The sequence below is a fragment of the Oncorhynchus nerka genome, linkage group LG12, assembly GCF_034236695.1.
Source record: "Oncorhynchus nerka isolate Pitt River linkage group LG12, Oner_Uvic_2.0, whole genome shotgun sequence".
NCBI lineage: Eukaryota > Metazoa > Chordata > Actinopteri > Salmoniformes > Salmonidae > Oncorhynchus > Oncorhynchus nerka.
In genome coordinates, this window is record NC_088407.1 from 88644320 (window position 1) to 88663365 (window position 19046).

Sequence of the window (19046 nt, forward strand, 5' to 3'; positions counted from 1 at the left end):
CTTCATTTCTCCCATAGCAATGGTCAACAAACCAGAGGTAGAAAATGCTGACTCATTTCCGTGTTTTTAGACTACAAGCTGGTGAGCTCTATAGGATAGAATATAATATGTAAAGAGCTGATGGTCTCATCATGGACTGTAGGGGGACCTCAACTTTAATAATGTGAATGTCTCTACAGTCTGAACCACTAATTAGCATGATGTATTCATATCATCAGTCCCTCCCACTTCACTGACATGTTGAATATGGTGGAACCTGGTCTACTGATTGTCATCTATTCATCTATGTGACACTCCTCTTGTTTTATATACATTGATACCAGACTTTCTTTCCAGCACTCTCACATATAACGTGATCAAACATGTTCACATTTCTCTTCTCTGTTACTGTCTCACTGCTCTGTGCTGCAGGTACAGTTTCATAATGTTTGATTTATTTAACCAGGAAAATGAAGAACAAAATTCTTATTTACAATGAAGGACTTCTCTAGTTATTGATATTGATGTTTCCAAGCGTATGTTCACTTCACCTGAGTCTTGATGTATTCAGGTCTAACTGTACCTAACTCTATTGATTTCATTCTCACTGTGTCCTTACAGGTCTTGTTGAGGGGAGTGAAGTCACTCAGACACCCACCATACTCTGGGAACTCAAAGAAAGTGATGCTCAGATGAACTGCAGTCACACTAAGGGATCTGGCTACTTCCAGATGTACTGGTACAGACAGCTTCCAGGAGAGGGAATGAAGCAGGTAGTCTTCATTACTCCCAGTTCTCAACCTGACTATTCAGGGGAATTCAGTAAAGACAAATTCTCAGCCAGAAAAGCTGTAGCTGAGAGTGGATCTTTCACAGTGAAGAAGTTGGAGACAGGAGACAGTGGAATGTACTTCTGTGCTGTGAGTGAACACAGTGATACAGACAACAAGTACAGCTGCACAAAAACCCCAGTATTTCAATAGGATGTAATATAACATGTAAAGAGATGGTCTCATCACATACTGTAGGGGGACCTCTAACTCTAGTTGTTCTAATGTCTGGTGGTCTCATCACATACTGTAGAGGGACCTCTAACTCTAGTTCTTCTAATGTCTGATGGTTTCATTGTCATGATCATGTAATCAGTCATGTTCACAGTGAGTCCTATGAGCAAGCTTACAGTACAGTCTTCTGACACTCCCTAACACTGTCACTATCCACCACCCTGAAGGAAACATGCTACTACAACAGCCAATCTCCTTTCACCTCAGAGCTTCATCCAGGAGACACTCATGTCACATCATCATCATCTTCCTCAGCATATTCATCATCTTCATCATTATCTTTTTCTTCATCATGATGTTCAGAGTTCTGATTCACCTGGCAGCTCTACCACTCTGGGTGACAGGTATTAAATCACTTACGATGAGAAGCAAAACGATACTACGAATGTCATCAAACTGAATAAAATATCCTTTCTCTTGCTCCATCTTTCTCACCTTCTCTCCTCTCTCTGTCTCTCCCTCTTTCTCTGTCACCTTCTCTCCTCTCTCTCCTCTCTCTCTCTGTCCACAGGGCAGTTGTTTAGTAGCATGGTTCATCAGAGGCCTGTGGCACTAACAGAAGGTCCTGGAGGAAACGTTCAACCCACCTGCAGCCATACGATCCCTAACTACTACGTGATACTATGGTACAAACAGTCAGCAGGAGACACTGCTATGAAACTCATTGGTTATGCATATACCAAGTCAATAACCATGGAGAAATCATTTGAAAAGCACTTCAATGTGAGTGGAGACGGTGGGAAAGAGGCTTATCTTCATCTAGTGAGTCTGAGAGGACCTGAACACAGTGCAGTTTATTACTGTGCAGCCAGCCAACACAGTGATGTCGACCTCCTCCTGCAAATCTATCCCTTGATGTGTCATTTAGGTTCTCTCCAAACTGGCAATGTTCAGACAGTTTCTTCAACACTGCTACATATGTACTAACACCTCCCCTCATTCTGATCTCTCTTGTGGAAACGAAACGTTCCGCGATGAGGAGTGGTTTAGATGATAGGTGATTTTGCAATATCTCCACAATCTCTGTGAATGTTTTATTTGAGGGCTTCAGAGGGGCAGTCAGATCTCTTAGCAAACTGTATGTTTTTGGGCCAATTAAACTCAACAACGCAGGTGCTCTTTTGTTATCAGCAATGTCATTTGCAATGAAGTACTGTTCCAGTCGTTCAATGTAAGTTGCCCAGTTTTCTTGCGTGTCATCAAACACATCTATTTTCCCGATGCTAGCCATTCTCTTTACCTCCGGCTCCACGGGTCTTTGATCTGCCGGCTCGTTCTCGTCAGCTCTCCCCTCGTCTTCACTGCTTGCTAGCTGTTGTGCTACAGGGTCAAAATCGTCCTCTCTTCCTACGAACTCCATCTGTATTCGTGATGCACACTGCAGGTAATCATCGTCGCCATTGTAGTGTCTTAACACTTAGTACTTATTTATGTAATAAGAAAGACTCGGAATACACGCAATTGAACTGGAGCTTCACATTTACTCAAACGAGTTAGTACCAGAATAACATAGAACAACACTGCGCATGACCAAGGGTGCTCCATCCTTAAAGGGGACATCAGTAATTAACAGAACATAACAACAGCCATTCAACTCTGTAACTGTTTTTAAGTCCCCATTGGCCTCATGGTGAAATGTCTAAGCCGTTTCCTTCCTCTCCGGCAACTGAGTTAGGAAGGATGCCTGTATATTTGTATTGACTGGGTGTATTGATACACCATTCAAAGTGTAATCAATAACTTCACCATGCTCAAAGGGATTTTCAATGTCTGCCTTTTTTTTACCAATAGGTGCCCTTCCTTGAGAGACATGGAAAACCTCCCTGGTATTTGTGGTTAAAAATGTGTTTGAAATTAACTACTCAACTGAGGGACCTTACAGATAATTGTATGCGTGGGGTATGGAGATGAGGTAGTCATTCAAAATCATGTTGAACACTACTATTGCAAACTGTGAGTCCATTCAACTTATTATGTGACTTGCTCAGCAAATGTTTACTCCTGAAATTTATTAAGACTTTCCAGTAGATTTCCTTTCAAGTTGACCTGTTAGTTACCTGTTTTCAGGTCTACATTTACATTACATTTAAGTCATTTAGCAGACGCTCTTATCCAGAGCGACTTACAAATTGTGCATTCACCTTATGACATCCAGTGGAACAGCCACTTTACAATAGTGCATCTAAATCTTTTAAGGGGGGTGAGAAGGATTACTTTATCCTATCCTAGGTATTCCTTAAAGAGGTGGGGTTTCAGGTGTCTCCGGAAGGTGGTGATTGACTCCGCTGTCCTGCCGTCGTGAGGGAGTTTGTTCCACCATTGGGGGGCCAGAGCAGCGAACAGTTTTGACTGGGCTGAGCGGGAACTGTACTTCCTCAGTGGTAGGGAGGCGAGCAGGCCAGAGGTGGATGAACGCAGTGCCCTTGTTTGGGTGTAGGGCCTGATCAGAGCCTGGAGGTACTGAGGTGCCGTTCCCCTCACAGCTCCGTAGGCAAGCACCATGGTCTTGTAGTGGATGCGAGCTTCAACTGGAAGCCAGTGGAGAGAGCGGAGGAGCGGGGTGACGTGAGAGAACTTGGGAAGGTTGAACACCAGACGGGCTGCGGCGTTCTGGATGAGTTGTAGGGTTTTAATGGCACAGGCAGGAGCCCAGCCAACAGCGGATTGCAGTAATCCAGACGGGAGATGACAAGTGCCTGGATTAGGACCTGCGCCGCTTCCTGTGTGAGGCAGGGTCGACTCTGCGGATGTTGTAGAGCATGAACCTACAGGAACGGGCCACCGCCTTGATGTTAGTTGAGAACGACAGGGTGTTGTCCAGGATCACGCCAAGGTTCTTAGCGCTCTGGGAGGAGGACACAGTGGAGTTGTCAACCGTGATGGCGAGATCATGGAACGGGCAGTCCTTCCCGGGAGGAAGAGCAGCTCCGTCTTGCCGAGGTTCAGCTTGAGGTGGTGATCCGTCATCACACTGATATGTCTGCCAGACATGCAGAGATGCGATTCGCCACCTGGTCATCAGAAGGGGAAAGGAGAAGATTAATTGTGTGTCGTCTGCATAGCAATGATAGGAGAGACCATGTGAGGTTATGACAGAGCCAAGTGACTTGGTGTATAGCGAGAATAGGAGAGGGCCTAGAACAGAGCCCTGGGGGACACCAGTGGTGAGAGCGCGTGGTGAGGAGACAGATTCTCGCCACGCCACCTGGCAGGGAGCGACCTGTCAGGTAGGACGCAATCCAAGCGTGGGCCGCGCCGGAGATGCCCAACTCGGAGAGGGTGGAGAGGAGGATCTGATGGTTCACAGTATCGAAGGCAGCCGATAGGTCTAGAAGGATGAGAGCAGAGGAGAGAGAGTTAGCTTTAGCAGTGCGGAGCGCCTCCGTGATACAGAGAAGAGCAGTCTCAGTTGAATGACTAGTCTTGAAACCTGACTGGTTTGGATCAAGAAGGTCATTCTGAGAGAGATAGCGGGAGAGCTGGCCAAGGACGGCACGTTCAAGAGTTTTGGAGAGAAAAGAAAGAAGGGATACTGGTCTGTAGTTGTTGACATCGGAGGGATCGAGTGTAGGTTTTTTCAGAAGGGGTGCAACTCTCGCTCTCTTGAAGACGGAAGGACGAGCCAGCGGTCAGGGATGAGTTGATGAGCGAGGTGAGGTAAGGAGAAGATCTCCGGAAATGGTCTGGAGAAGAGAGGAGGGGATAGGGTCAAGCGGGCAGGTTGTTGGGCGGCCGGCCGTCAAGACTCGAGATTTCATCTGGAGAGAGAGGGGAGAAAGAGGTCAGAGCACAGGGTAGGGCATTGTGAGCAGAACCAGCGGTGTCGTTTGACTTAGCAAACGAGGATCGGATGTCGTCGACCTTCTTTTCAAAATGGTTGACGAAGTCATCTGCAGAGAGGGGAGGGGGGGGCAGGAGGATTCAGGAGGGAGGAGAAGGTGGCAAAGAGCTTCCTAGGTTAGAGGCAGATAATTGGAATTTAGAGTGGTAGAAAGTGGCTTTAGCAGCAGAGACAGAAGAGGAAAATGTAGAGAGGAGGGAGTGAAAGGATGCCCGGTCCGCAGGGAGGCGAGTTTTCCTCCATTTCCGCTCGGCTGCCCGGAGCCCTGTTCTGTGAGCTCGCAATGAGTCGTCGAGCCACGGAGCGGGAGGGGAGGACCGAGCCGGCCTGGAGGATAGGGGACATAGAGAGTCAAAGGATGCAGAAAGGGAGGAGAGGAGGTTGAGGAGGCAGAATCAGGAGATAGGTTGGAGAAGGTTTGAGCAGAGGGAAGAGATGATAGGATGGAAGAGGAGAGAGTAGCGGGGGGAGAGAGAGCGAAGGTTGGGACGGCGCGATACCATCCGAGTAGGGGCAGTGTGGAAGTGTTAGATGAGAGCGAGAGAGAAAAAGGATACAAGGTAGTGGTCGGAGACTTGGAGGAGTTGCAATGAGGTTAGTGGAAGAACAGCATCTAGTAAAGATGAGGTCGAGCGTATTGCCTGCCTTGTGAGTAGGGGAAGGTGAGAGGGTGAGGTCAAAAGAGGAGAGGAGTGGAAAGAAGGAGGCAGAGAGGAATGAGTCAAAGGTAGACGTGGGGAGGTTAAAGTCGCCCCAGAACTGTGAGAGGTGAGCCGTCCTCAGGAAAGGAGCTTATCAAGGCATCAAGCTCATTGATGAACTCTCCGAGGGAACCTGGAGGGCGATAAATGATAAGGATGTTAAGCTTGAAAGGGCTGGTAACTGTGACAGCATGGAATTCAAAGGAGGCGATAGACAGATGGGTAAGGGGAGAAAGAGAGAATGACCACTTGGGAGAGATGAGGATCCCGGTGCCACCACCCCGCTGACCAGAAGCTCTCGGGGTGTGCGGGAACACGTGGGCGGACGAAGAGAGAGCAGTAGGAGTAGCAGTGTTATCTGTGGTGATCCATGTTTCCGTCAGTGCCAAGAAGTCGAGGGACTGGAGGGAGGCATAGGCTGAGATGAACTCTGCCTTGTTGGCCGCAGATCGGCAGTTCCAGAGGCTACCGGAGACCTGGAACTCCACGTGGGTCGTGCGCGCTGGGACCACCAGATTAGGGTGGCCACGCGGTGTGGAGCGTTTGTATGGTCTGTGCAGAGAGGAGAGAACAGGGATAGACAGACACATAGTTGACAGGCTACACAAGAGGCTACGCTAATGCAAAGGAGATTGGAATGACAAGTGGACTACACGTCTCGAATGTTCAGAAAGTTAAGCTACGTAGCAAGAATCTTATTGACTAAAATGATTAAAATGATATAGTACTGCTGAAGTAGGCTAGCTGGCAGTGGCTGCGTTGTTGACTTTGTAGGCTAGCTGGCAGTGGCTGCGTTGTTGACACTACACTAATCAAGTCGTTCCGTTGAGTGTAATAGTTTCTACAGTGCTGCTATTCGGGGGCTAGCTGGCTAGCTAGCAGTGTTGATTACGTTACGTTGCGTTAAAGAACGACAATAGCTGGCTAGCTAACCTAGAAAATTGCTCTAGACTACACAATTATCTTTGATACAAAGACGGCTATGTAGCTAGCTATGTAGCTAGCTACGATCAAACAAATCAAACCGTTGTACTGTAATGAAATGTAATGAAATGAAATGAAAAATGTGATACTACCTGTGGAGCGAAGCGGAATGCGACCGGGTTGTTGAGTGCGGAAGTTCTATTCGGTAGACGTTGGCTAGCTGTTGGCTAGCTAGCAGTGTCTCCTACGTTGAGGACGACAAATAGCTGGCTAGCTAACCTCGGTAAATTAAGATAATCACTCTAAGACTACACACTCTAAACTACACAATTATCTTGGATACGAAGACAGCAAAGACAACTATGTAGCTAGCTAACACTACACTAATCAAGTCGTTCAGTTGAGTGTAATAGTTTCTACAGTGCTGCTATTCGGTAGACGGTGGACGTTTGCTAGCTGGCTAGCTGCTGGGCAGATAGCAGTGTAGACTACGTTAGGACGACGAAATACGATAAGTACGCAATTATCTTTGATACAAAGACGGCTATGTAGCTAGCTAAGAAGAAATTGCTAAGATTAGACAAATCAAACCGTTGTACTATAATGAAATGTAATGAAATGTAATGAAAAGTTATATTACCTGCGGACCGGTGCGGATCGACCGCTCGCTCCAACCCGGAAGTACAAAACCTGTCTACCTGTTAGTAACCTGTTCTCAGGTCTACCTGTTAGTAACCTGTTTTCCAGGTCTACCTGTTAGTAACCTGTTTTCAGGTCTACCTGTTAGTAACCTGTTTTCAGGTCTATCTGTTAGTAACCTGTTTTCAGGTCTATCTGTTAGTAACCTGTTTTCAGGTCTATCTGTTAGTAACCTGTTTTCAGGTCTACCTGTTAGTAACCTGTTTTCAGGTCTACCTGTTAGTAACCTGTTTTCAGGTCTATCTGTTAGTAACCTGTTTTCAGGTCTATCTGTTAGTAACCTGTTTTCAGGTCTACCTGTTAATAACCTGTTTTCAGGTCTACCTGTTAGTAACCTGTTTTCAGGTCTATCTGTTAGTAACCTGTTTTCAGGTCTACCTGTTTTTAACCCTGTCTGATAGAAAACTATGAGCAGTGATCACAACACCTGTATCTGAGGTTGGAGTTTGGCTCAGAGCCAATGAATAAACAGATAGATTACGGCAAAAGCAAGTTGATCGTATCTGGCTTGGTACAGTATTTACAGTTTAGTGTCCTTACAAATTCACATAAAATATGTGGTTACAATGTCATATCCTGTTTCTCTAGCTTTTTGGGGACCTAAGCGAGATTTGGCTGGGGGACCCCATCCTAGCGACAAAACATTTTAGTGACTGGTGAGACATTTTTTGGTTTTAAAGTAAATTTCTGTCGATTCTACACATTTTGCCATGTCAGTACAGAACATTTTGCTGTTTTAAAGGGCCAGTGCATTCAAAAACAAAATGTTGTTGTGTTTGATATATATTTCCACACTATGAGGTTGAAGTAATACTGTGAAATCATGAATATTATGATAATGCCCATTTAGTGAAAGAGCTGTTTGAAAAGAACGCCTGAAATGCCAGCGTGTTTTGGTGAGATGGAGTTTTGGTATTCCACTGTGACATCACCTTGCAGTAAATTAGTTAAAAGACCAATCAGAAAGAGAGTTCTAAACCTCTCTGCCAATAACAGCACATGTTCAGTGTCCCCCCTCTCTACTCAGACCACTTCCAGACTGTCATAGCAAAATTCCTTCTTGACAAATTGCTCTTTGCTAAGAAGCTATTTTTGTCTTATTTTTGAACATTTTAGTTGAAAACAATCACGGTAATGTTCTTATTGTTATCCCGAAAGGATTTGATATTGAGATAATTACGTCTGCATAGGACTATTAAAACAAGTTTCCTGCAATTCTACTCATTTTGCCATGGGGCAGAGATAATGTTTTCTTTCATTTACAGATCATTTCCTGCAATTCTACACATTTGTAATGACTTATGCCATGCTAATATGATATCTGAGTGAGAATGACTAACAAAATCAATGTGGCCCTGTGGAGATCAGGGCCCCTGGGCATGTGACCTGCCTACCCTGGTGGTATTTGGCCATGATGGATGTGGGTTCACCTGTCTACTGTCTCTCTCTGATCTGTTTCTGGCGCTGTGATCTGACATGATGATCACACTCCTCCTCATATTCTCTGTCACACTACTTTGGTGTAAAGGTATAATTATATAACTTATTATGCGGTTTTATGAGCTTAACTTTTCAGGCCCATAATTCTGCAATAGATTTTCAAATCGATTTAATTTAACACTGTAACACAGCCACTCGGGAACGGCCTTATTGGTAAGCAACTCCAGTGTATGTGTGGCCTTGTGTTTTAGGTTATTGTCCTGCTAAAAGGTGAATTAATCTCCCAGTGTCTGGTGGTAAGCAGACGACCTGTTCTCCAAATTCATAGCGACCAAGACTGTATTTAAAAAGTGGATATTTCATAGTGAAGAAGTTGGAGGCAGGAGGCAGTGGCAGGTACTTCTGTTCTGTGAGTCAACAGAGTGATACTGACGACAAGTACAGCTACACTAAACCCCCAGTGTTGATATAATATAACAAGTACAGCTGTACTAAACCCCCAGTGTTGATATAATGTAACAAGTACAGCTGAACTAAACCCCCAGTGTTGATATAATATAACAAGTACAGCTGAACTAAACCCCCAGTGTTGATATAATATAACAAGTACAGCTGTACTAAACCCCCAGTGTTGATATAATATAACAAGTACAGCTGTACTAAACCCCCAGTGTTGATATAATATAACAAGTACAGCTGTACTAAACCCCCAGTGTTGATATAATATAACAAGTACAGCTGAACTAAACCCCCAGTGTTGATATAATATAACAAGTACAGCTGAACTAAACCCCCAGTGTTGATATAATATAACAAGTACAGCTGAACTAAACCCCCAGTGTTGATATAATATAACAAGTACAGCTGTACCTAACCCCCCAGTGTTGATATAATATAACAAGTACAGCTGTACTAAACCCCCAGTGTTGATATAATATAACAAGTACAGCTACACTAAACCCCCAGTGTTGATATAATATAACAAGTACAGCTGTACTAAACCCCCAGTGGTGATATAATATAACAAGTACAGCTGTACTAAACCCCCAGTGTTGATATAATATAACAAGTACAGCTGTACTAAACCCCCAGTGGTGATATAGGACAGCATATAATATCTGAAGAGGTGATGGTCTCATCTTGTACTGTAGGGGGACCTCTAACTCTACTTCTAATAATGTCTGTCTCATTTCATTGTCATGATCAGAAAGGTTCACTGTGAGGTCCTATGAACAAACATTATGGTACAGACTTTCTGACACTCCAACTAACCACCACCCTAAATAAAATATGCTACTACATCAGCCCCTCTCCTTTCACCTCAGAGCTTCATCCAGGAGACATCACATATCTCTCCTCCACTGAGGAAACATCAACATTATCGTCATCATCATCATCATCGTCAGTTTTTCATCAATTTGAGTCAGTCATCATGATCAGAGGTTTCATCACGTTCACCCTCTCATGGTTCTGGATCACAGGTGAATAAAATATGTCTGTAGAATGTCTGTTCATCCTGAAAACACTCTTCCTGCTAATAGTCTTGTGTCTGATGAATCAGTCTGTTTAAATATGAATCTCTTGTTTTCTTCACAGGAAGTTCTCTGGGCAGTAAAGTCCTCCAGGTTCCCTCAGCACTATTGGAAAGTCCCAATGTTACAGTGATAATCAAATGCAGCCATGCTATCAGTTCATACAATACTATATTGTGGTACCAGCAGTCAATAGCTGATACTAGTCTGAAACTGATTGGATTTGTGTTTTATAAGAATCCAATAAATTGAAGATCAATTCAAAGAGCACTTTGAAATCCGTGGAGATGGAGAGATAGAAGCATCACTTCAGCTTCTGTCAGACCCTGAAAACAGTGCAGTGTATTACTGTGCAGCCAGCCAACACAGTGATGTAGAGAACCTCCTCTTCCCTACAAAAACCCTCTGATCCTTTACTCCTTAACTGTAGTGTACATCAACACCTAGTACACCTGTTATAAACCACTATAGATGTCCTGGGTACATCAACATCCAGCACACCTGTTATAAACCACTATAGATGTCCTGGGTACATCAACACCAAGCACACCTGTTATAAACCACTATGTTCCGGTTCATTCTACAATGCACATTTTTGTCAAACAGGAGACCTTTCGGGGAACTATGCATCTGTTTTGAATATCAATGCACATCATGATGTCATTTCCTTCCCCTCCGGGCAGCTCAGTTCTACTCAACTCTATTGCGTTTTCTCTTTTCACCCCTATTGGCTGTGGTCAAAAGTAGGGCCATATATAAGTGATAGGGTGCCATCAGGGCTCTGGTCTAAAGTAGTGCACTATATAGGAATAGGGTGCCATAGGGCTCTGGTCTAAAGTAGTGCACTAGAAAGGGAATAGGGTGCCATTTGGGATGCTGACATACATTTGACACTCCCACTAGATGACATGACATCTCTGACTATCTGAAAACCCTTTCTCCTTGTCCATGTGACTCTTCTCTCCAGAACCATCAACATGATCAAGCTTCTCATACATGTAGCAACTCTACCACTATGGGTGACAGGTACTAAATCCCTCCTGAAAGATAGATTTACTACTGAAATATATTGCTGTCAATATGCTGAGTAATACTGTATATTTCAGATGGTCTGTTTTCATCCACAGGGCTGTCACAAACAGACACAGTTCACCAGACTCCTTCTGCAATACTAAAAGGACCTGAAGACAAAGTTAATCTCACCTGCAGCCACACTGATTCAAATTACTACATGATACTGTGGTACCAACAGTCAGCCCAAAACACTGGTCTGAAACTCATTGGATATGTGAGATACACCAGTCCAACGGTGGAAGATTCCTTTAAAGGGCGTTTTGATGTCAGTGGAGATGCTGCAGCTAATAAAATGGCGTATCTACATTTTCCCAAAGTGACAGAAGCTGAAGACAGTGCAGTGTATTTCTGTGCTGCTGGTGAAGCACAGTGTTTCACTATACCCTCTCTCCTCTACAAAAACCCTCTCTGATCCTCTCATATAATACTGACTACAGCTCTATACACCTGCACCTGTCTTCAACCACTTCAACAACACTTTGCTCTGAACCATTAGATATCAAACAGATGGTAATGATACTGTTATAAGTGGCTAGTTTATATGGTTTAGGTATGGGTGCCTGGACAAGGGCTGGTGGTATTGGAGGGCCCTACGGGGCCTGAGGCAGGGCCGGTAGCATGGGAGGGCCTTAGGGGGTCTGAGACAGGGCCGGTGGTGTTGGAGGGCTCTAGGTGGCCTGGGCTATGGAATGTGGTATTGGAGGGACCTAGGGAGCCTGGGTCAGGGAATTTGGTGTGGGAGGGCCCTGGGGGCCAGGGAATGTGGTATGGGAGGGCCCTCATATTTTCTCTGTCCAGACATGATCAGATACAAGGGCTACATACTGTATTGAGTAACTGAGCATGGGTGAATGAGTGTGTGTGTATATGTGTATGTGAAGTGTCTCAGTATCAGTGTGTGCTGCTGAGTGGTAGAGACCTGAGGATGGCTGAGTGGTGGAGACCTGAGGATGGTTGAGTGGTAGAGACCTGAGGACGGCTGAGTGGTAGAGACCTGAGGATGGCTGAGTAGTAGAGCCCTGAGGATGGCTGAGTGGTGGAGACCTGAGAATGGCTGAGTAGTAGAGACCTGAGGATGGCTGAGTGGTAGAGACCTGAGGATGGCTGAGTAGTAGAGACCTGAGGATGAATGAGAGGTAGAGACATGAGTATGGCTAGGAGGAGGTATCAGAGGCATGTTGAGTTGGACTAGGCGCTCCGCAGTAATCTAAAACAATGATAACTATCCTAAACAACAATACAAAAGGAATGTTGACATTTGAGAGAGACATAAAGCGAGGCATAAAGCAATCACAGGTGTTGATTGGGAGAGCTAGCTAAGACAACATCGGGTAAGACAGCAACAGCTAATGAGCTAAGACAACAACAACAGGTAAAATGGAGATGAAAGAGCAGAGAGGGTCTGTTAACTACACACAGGGCCTGAGTTGGATGCTAGGGGCAACCAATAAACAACAAATAAACAAAATGGAGTACTGTGATTAATGAACAGTCCAGCAGCCATCAGCTATGTAGCCAAGTGATCATAGGGTCCAGTGAACAGCAATAGATGGAACAGGGAAGCCGCTGGGTAGTTGTTACTACCTAGCAAGCTGGAGACACAGCGTTTAAAGTTAGCAGTCTGGGGCTAGTAGAAGCACCTGCTCCGACGTCTACTACCTAGCAAGCTGGAGACACAGCGTTTAAAGTTAGCAGTCTGGGGCTAGTAGAAGCACCTGCTCCGACGTCTACTACCTAGCAAGCTGGGGACACAGCGTTTAAAGTTAGCAGGCCGGGGCTAGCAGAAGCGCCTGCTCCGACGTCTACTACCTAGCAAGCTGGAGACACAGCGTTTAAAGTTAGCAGACTGGGGCTAGTAGAAGCACTTTCTCCGACGTCTACTACCTAGCAAGCTGGGGACACAGCGTTTAAAGTTAGCAGGCCGGGGCTAGTAGAAGCGCCTTCTCCGACGTCTACTACCTAGCAAGCTGGAGACAGCGTTTAAAGTTAGCAGGCCGGGCTAGTAGAAGCACCTGCTCCGACGTCTACTACCTAGCAAGCTGGAGACACAGCGTTTAAAGTTAGCAGTCTGGGGCTAGTAGAAGCACCTGCTCCGACGTCTACTACCTAGCAAGCTGGGGACACAGCGTTTAAAGTTAGCAGGCCGGGGCTAGCAGAAGCGCCTGCTCCGACGTCTACTACCTAGCAAGCTGGAGACACAGCGTTTAAAGTTAGCAGACTGGGGCTAGTAGAAGCACCTTCTCCGACGTCTACTACCTAGCAAGCTGGGGACACAGCGTTTAAAGTTAGCAGGCCGGGGCTAGTAGAAGCGCCTTCTCCGACGTCTACTACCTAGCAAGCTGGAGACAGCGTTTAAAGTTAGCAGGCCGGGCTAGTAGAAGCACCTGCTCCGACGTCTACTACCTAGCAAGCGGGAGACACGGCGTTGAAAGTTAGCAGGCTGGGGCTAGTAGAAGCACCTGCTCCGACGTCTACTACCTAGCAAGCTGGGGACACAGTGTTTAAAGTTAGCAGGCCGGGGCTAGTAGAAGCACCTGCTCCGACGTCTGGCAAAGGCCGGTTGGGGGCACAGCGGATGGAGTTACGTCGGCAGACCAGTTGTGGTGGAACGGCGGGGCTTCGTGTCGGCAAAGGGTCCAGGCCAGTTGGCGAAAGAAGCATTGTGGTTGTCGTAATTTCGTTTGCTAGCCGTGAGATACGCCTGGCTTACAGCTAACTGGTGCTAGCTTCAGGACAGGGGCGTTCGCCACTATAGCCTCTCGGTAGCAGCTAGCTAGCAGCGATGATCCGATGCAAAGGTCCAGAGCTTACTGCAAGGAAGCGGTGGACTAATGTAGTTCATGCCGTGTTGGGAAAGAGTCCGGGAGGCATCAGCTGTGTAGCCAAGTGATAACTGAGCGGGCCGGGAGGTGGGCCACTCTTTATCACAGTACTACGTCACACCAGACCAATGTCTGCCTGCTTGAATGCCAATAACTCAGATACACATTAAAACAAGAAATTACCCAGGGAATCAATAGAATATTACAAAAACTTAAATTTTTATTAAATGTTTTTATTTCACCTTTATTTAACCAGGTAGGCAAGTTGAGAACAAGTTCTTATTTACAATTGCGACCTGGCCAAGATAAAGCAAAGCAGTTCGACACATACAACGACACAGAGTTACACATGGAGTAAAACAAACATACAGTCACTAATACAGTATAAACAAGGCTATATACGATGTGAGCAAATGAGGTGAGATAAGGGAGGTAAAGGCAAAAAAAGGGCCATGGTGGCAAAGTAAATACAATATAGCAAGTAAAACACTGGAATGGTAGATTTGCAATGGAAGAATGTGCAAAGTAGAAATAAAAATAATGGGGTGCAAAGGAGCAAAATAAATTAATTAATTAAATACAGTAGGGAAAGAGGTAGTTGTTTGGGCTAAATTATAGGTGGGCTATGTACAGGTGCAGTAATCTGTGAGCTGATCTGACAGTTGGTGCTTGTTAGGGAGGCTGCGAATTTTTGCAGCTTTTTGTTAAAAATCGCGCAAAATTTCAACGTCCTGCTACTCATGCCAGGAATATAGTATATGCATATGATTAGTATGTGTGGATAGAACACACTCTGAAGTCTCTAAAACTGGTTAAATCATGTCTGGTCCCTCAGAGGAAGTTATGAAAGGGCGAATATGGACCATGATTTCAAGACTTGCTGCTATCGAATACAGATTATTAACGTTTACTAATACCTAAAGTTGGATTACAAAAGTAGTTTGAAGTGTTTTGTCAAAGTTTATAGGCAACTTTTTTAATTTAAAAAAATGACGTTGCGTTTTTGAAAGCAGTTTTTTCCGGATTAGACGGGCTTCATAAATGGACATTTTGGGTATACATGGACGGATTTAATCGAAAAAAAAGACCCAATTGTGATGTTTATGGGACATATAGGAGTGCCAACAAAGAAGCTCGTCAAAGGTAATGAATGTTTTATATTTTATTTCTGCGTTTTGTGTAGCGCCGGCTACGCTAATTATTCTGTTTACGTCCCCTTTGGGTATTCCGGGGGTTGCATGCTATCAGATAATAGCTTCACATGCTTTCGCCGAACAGCATTTACAAAATCTGACATGTTGGCTAGATTCACAACGAGTGTAGCTTTAATTGAGTACCCTGCATGTGTGTTTTAATGAAAGTTTGAGTTGTATCGAGTACTATTAGTTGTCACTCTGAAATTTCCGCTGATGTTGATACCTGTACAGGGACAGCAGCCCTAAGAAGATTTATAAAGCTAGTGAGGGAGATAAGTGTTTCCAGTTTCAGAGATTTTTGTAGTTCGTTCCAGTCATTGGCAGCAGAGAACTGGAAGGAGAGGCGGCCAAAGAAAGAATTGGTTTTGGGGGTGACTAGAGAGATATACCTGCTGGAGCGTGTGCTACAGGTGGGAGATGCTATGGTGACCAGCGAGCTGAGATAAGGGGGGACTTTACCTAGCAGGGTCTTGTAGATGACATTGAGCCAGTGGGTTTGGCGACGAGTATGAAGCGAGGGCCAGCCAACGAGAGCGTACAGGTCGCAATGGTGGGTAGTATATGGGGCTTTGGTGACAAAACGGATTGCACTGTGATAGACTGCATCCAATTTGTTGAGTAGGGTATTGGAGGCTATTTTGTAAATGACATCGCCAAAGTCGAGGATTGGTAGGATGGTCAGTTTTACAAGGGTATGTTTGGCAGCATGAGTGAAGGATGCTTTGTTGCGAAATAGGAAGCCAATTCTAGATTTAACTTTGGATTGGAGATGTTTGATATGGGTCTGGAAGGAGAGTTTACAGTCTAACCAGACACCTAAGTATTTGTAGTTGTCCACGTATTCTAAGTCAGAGCCGTCCAGAGTAGTGATGTTGGACAGGCGGGCAGGTGCAGGTAGCGATCGGTTGAAGAGCATGCATTTAGTTTTACTTGTATTTAAGAGCAATTGGAGGCCACAGAAGGAGAGTTGTATGGCATTGAAGCTTGCCTGGAGGGTTGTTAACACAGTGTCCGAAGGGCCAGAAGTATACAGAATGGTGTCGTCTACGTAGGGGTGGATCAGAGACTCACCAGCAGTAAAGGCGACCTCATTGATGTATACAGAGAAGAGAGTCGGTCCAAGAATTGAACCCTGTGGCACCCCTATAGAGACTGCCAGAGGTCCGGACAGCAGACCCTCCGATTTGACACACTGAACTCTATCAGAGAAGTAGTTGGTGAACCAGGCGAGGCAATCATTTGAGAAACCAAGGCTGTCGAGTCTGCCGATGAGGATGTGGTGATTGACAGAGTCGAAAGCCTTGGCCAGATCAATGAATACGGCTGCACAGTAATGTTTCTTATCGATGGCGGTTAAGATATCGTTTAGGACCTTGAGCGTGGCTGAGGTGCACCCATGACCAGCTCTGAAACCAGATTGCATAGCAGAGAAGGTATGGTGAGATTCGAAATGGTCGGTAATCTGTTTGTTGACTTGGCTTTCGAAGACCTTAGAAAGGCATGGTAGGATAGATATAGGTCTGTAGCAGTTTGGGTCAAGAGTGTCCCCCCCTTTGAAGAGGGGGATGACCGCAGCTGCTTTCCAATCTTTGGGAATCTCAGATGACACGAAAGAGAGGTTGAACAGGCTAGTAATAGGGGTGGCAACAATTTCGGCAGATAATTTTAGAAAGAAAGGTTCCAGATTGTCTAGCCCGGCTGATTTTTTAAGGGTCCAGATTTTGCAGCTCTTTCAGAACATCAGCTGAACGGATTTGGGAGAAGGAGAAATGGGGAAGGCTTGGGCGAGTTGCTGTGGGGGGTGCAGTGCTCTTGACCGGGTAGGAGTAGCCAGGTGGAAAGCATGGCCAGCCGTAGAAAAATGCTTATTGAAATTCTCAATTATGGTGGATTTATCAGTGGTGACAGTGATTCCTATCTTCAGTGCAGTGGGCAGCTGGGAGGAGGTGTTCTTTTTTGAGTTAGTGTTGCAGGAAGCAAATTTCTGCTTGAAAAGCAGAAAAATAACATTCAAAATAGGTGAATATTTCCTTTAACCATCAATCAACTACCTCCAGATAGCAGTGCATCAGATCTCCCTCTCTGCTCTAATAAACCCTGCTTCCTGTCCCACATAGACTCCTCCTGCAGGGTTCATCTCAGGTCTCTGATGTTTTAGATGTTCTCATAAGGAGGCAGCATCCCTCTATAAGATCACTGAGATGAGTTGATGAGAAGCCTCCTCTAATTCATGTGGAGTGGTTTGTCTGTCTCATTCTGTCTCCTTAACAGTGAGTCAACATGATCAGAATTCTTATCTCCATCACCATGGGTTACACAGCCTGGGCTGCAGGTATTCAGATCATTGATTTCATCAACTACTAATATCCTTACTTGATTATTTTTTGTTTAATGTAAATATGTTTCTTTATCTGTTGTTTTACCTCTTTCTTTTCTCTCTCTCTCTCTCTCTCTCTCTCTCTCTCTCTCTCTCTCTCTCTCTCTCTCTCTCTCTCTCCCTCTCTCTCTCTTCCTCTCTCTCTCTCTCTCTCTCTCTCTCTCTCTATCTGTCTCTCTCTCTCTCTCTCTCTCTCTATCTCTCTCTCTCTCTCTCTTTCTCTCTGTCTCTCTCTCCAGGTTCTTCTCTCAGTTACCAGGTTAACCAAACACCTGCAGCCCTGTACAAGAACCAGGGAAGGTCAGCTAAAATGGAGTGTTCACATAGTATATCAAGCTACAATCGTATCCTCTGGTACAAGCAATCCAACTACAGAGAATTTGTGTTTTTAGGATACCTGTTTGGGAAAGATGGATATCCTGAGGCTGGATTTGATATAGAAGGAGATGCTAATGCAGGTGGTACCAGCACCTTAACCATCAAACAACTAACTCCAAATAGCAGTGCTGTGTATTACTGTGCTGCTAGTTTACACAGTGCATCAGATCTCCCTCTTTGCTCTACAAAAACCTCCTCCCTGGTGTACTGTAGACTAATCACACCTGTATTAACATCACACTGTATCTGACTCTGATTCAATGCCAAAACACTCACCAGCTGGTCTAACAGAAAGGGGAGGTTCCCTCTGATATACAGGAGACCTGATATACAGGAGGTATGGTATGATATCATGTATTTCCTGTAGGTGGAGTTACAGCTCAACTAATCCATGTGGACTCACCAGACACAGTACCACAGTAAACTATGGTGTGTAGTAAGGAGTCTGAGAGTTGAAGATCCATGTCCTTTTGAATGTTCATCATGAATGTGGAACACACTCTCCCCAGCTACAACACCATACTGTGGTATCAGCAGGTGGAACACACTCTCCCCAGCTACAACACCATACTGTGGTATCAGCAGGTGGAACACACTCTCCCCAGCTACAACACCATACTGTGGTATCAGCAGGTGGAACACACTCTCCCCAGTTACAACACCATACTGTGGTAGCAGCAGGCCTTCTATAAATGTCTCTACTGTAGGATGGTATGGGGCTTCTATAAATGTCTCTACTGTAGGATGGTATGGGGCTTCTATAAATGTCTCTACTGTATGAAGGTATGGGGCTTCTATAAATGTCTCTACTGTATGATGGTATGGGGCTTCTATAAATGTCTCTACTGTAGGATGGTATGGGGCTTCTATAAATATCTCTACTGTAGGATGGTATGGGGCTTCTATAAATGTCTCTACTGTAGGATGGTGTGGGGCTTCTATAAATGTCTCTACTGTGTGATGGTATGGGGCTTCGATAAATGTTTCTACTGTAGGATGGTATGGGGCTTCTATAAATG

General features: G+C 45.1%; 1 long non-coding RNA gene across 1 annotated transcript; it reads left to right on the forward strand.

Moving 5' to 3' along the window:
• Window positions 1-17577: 17577 nt before the first annotated feature.
• On the forward strand, window positions 17578-18128 carry LOC115139032 (uncharacterized). Its single transcript, XR_003865056.2, has 3 exons — window positions 17578-17604; window positions 17889-17949; window positions 18042-18128. It is a non-coding gene; the product is annotated as an uncharacterized LOC115139032 (long non-coding RNA).
• The last annotated feature ends 918 nt before the right edge of the window (window positions 18129-19046 follow it).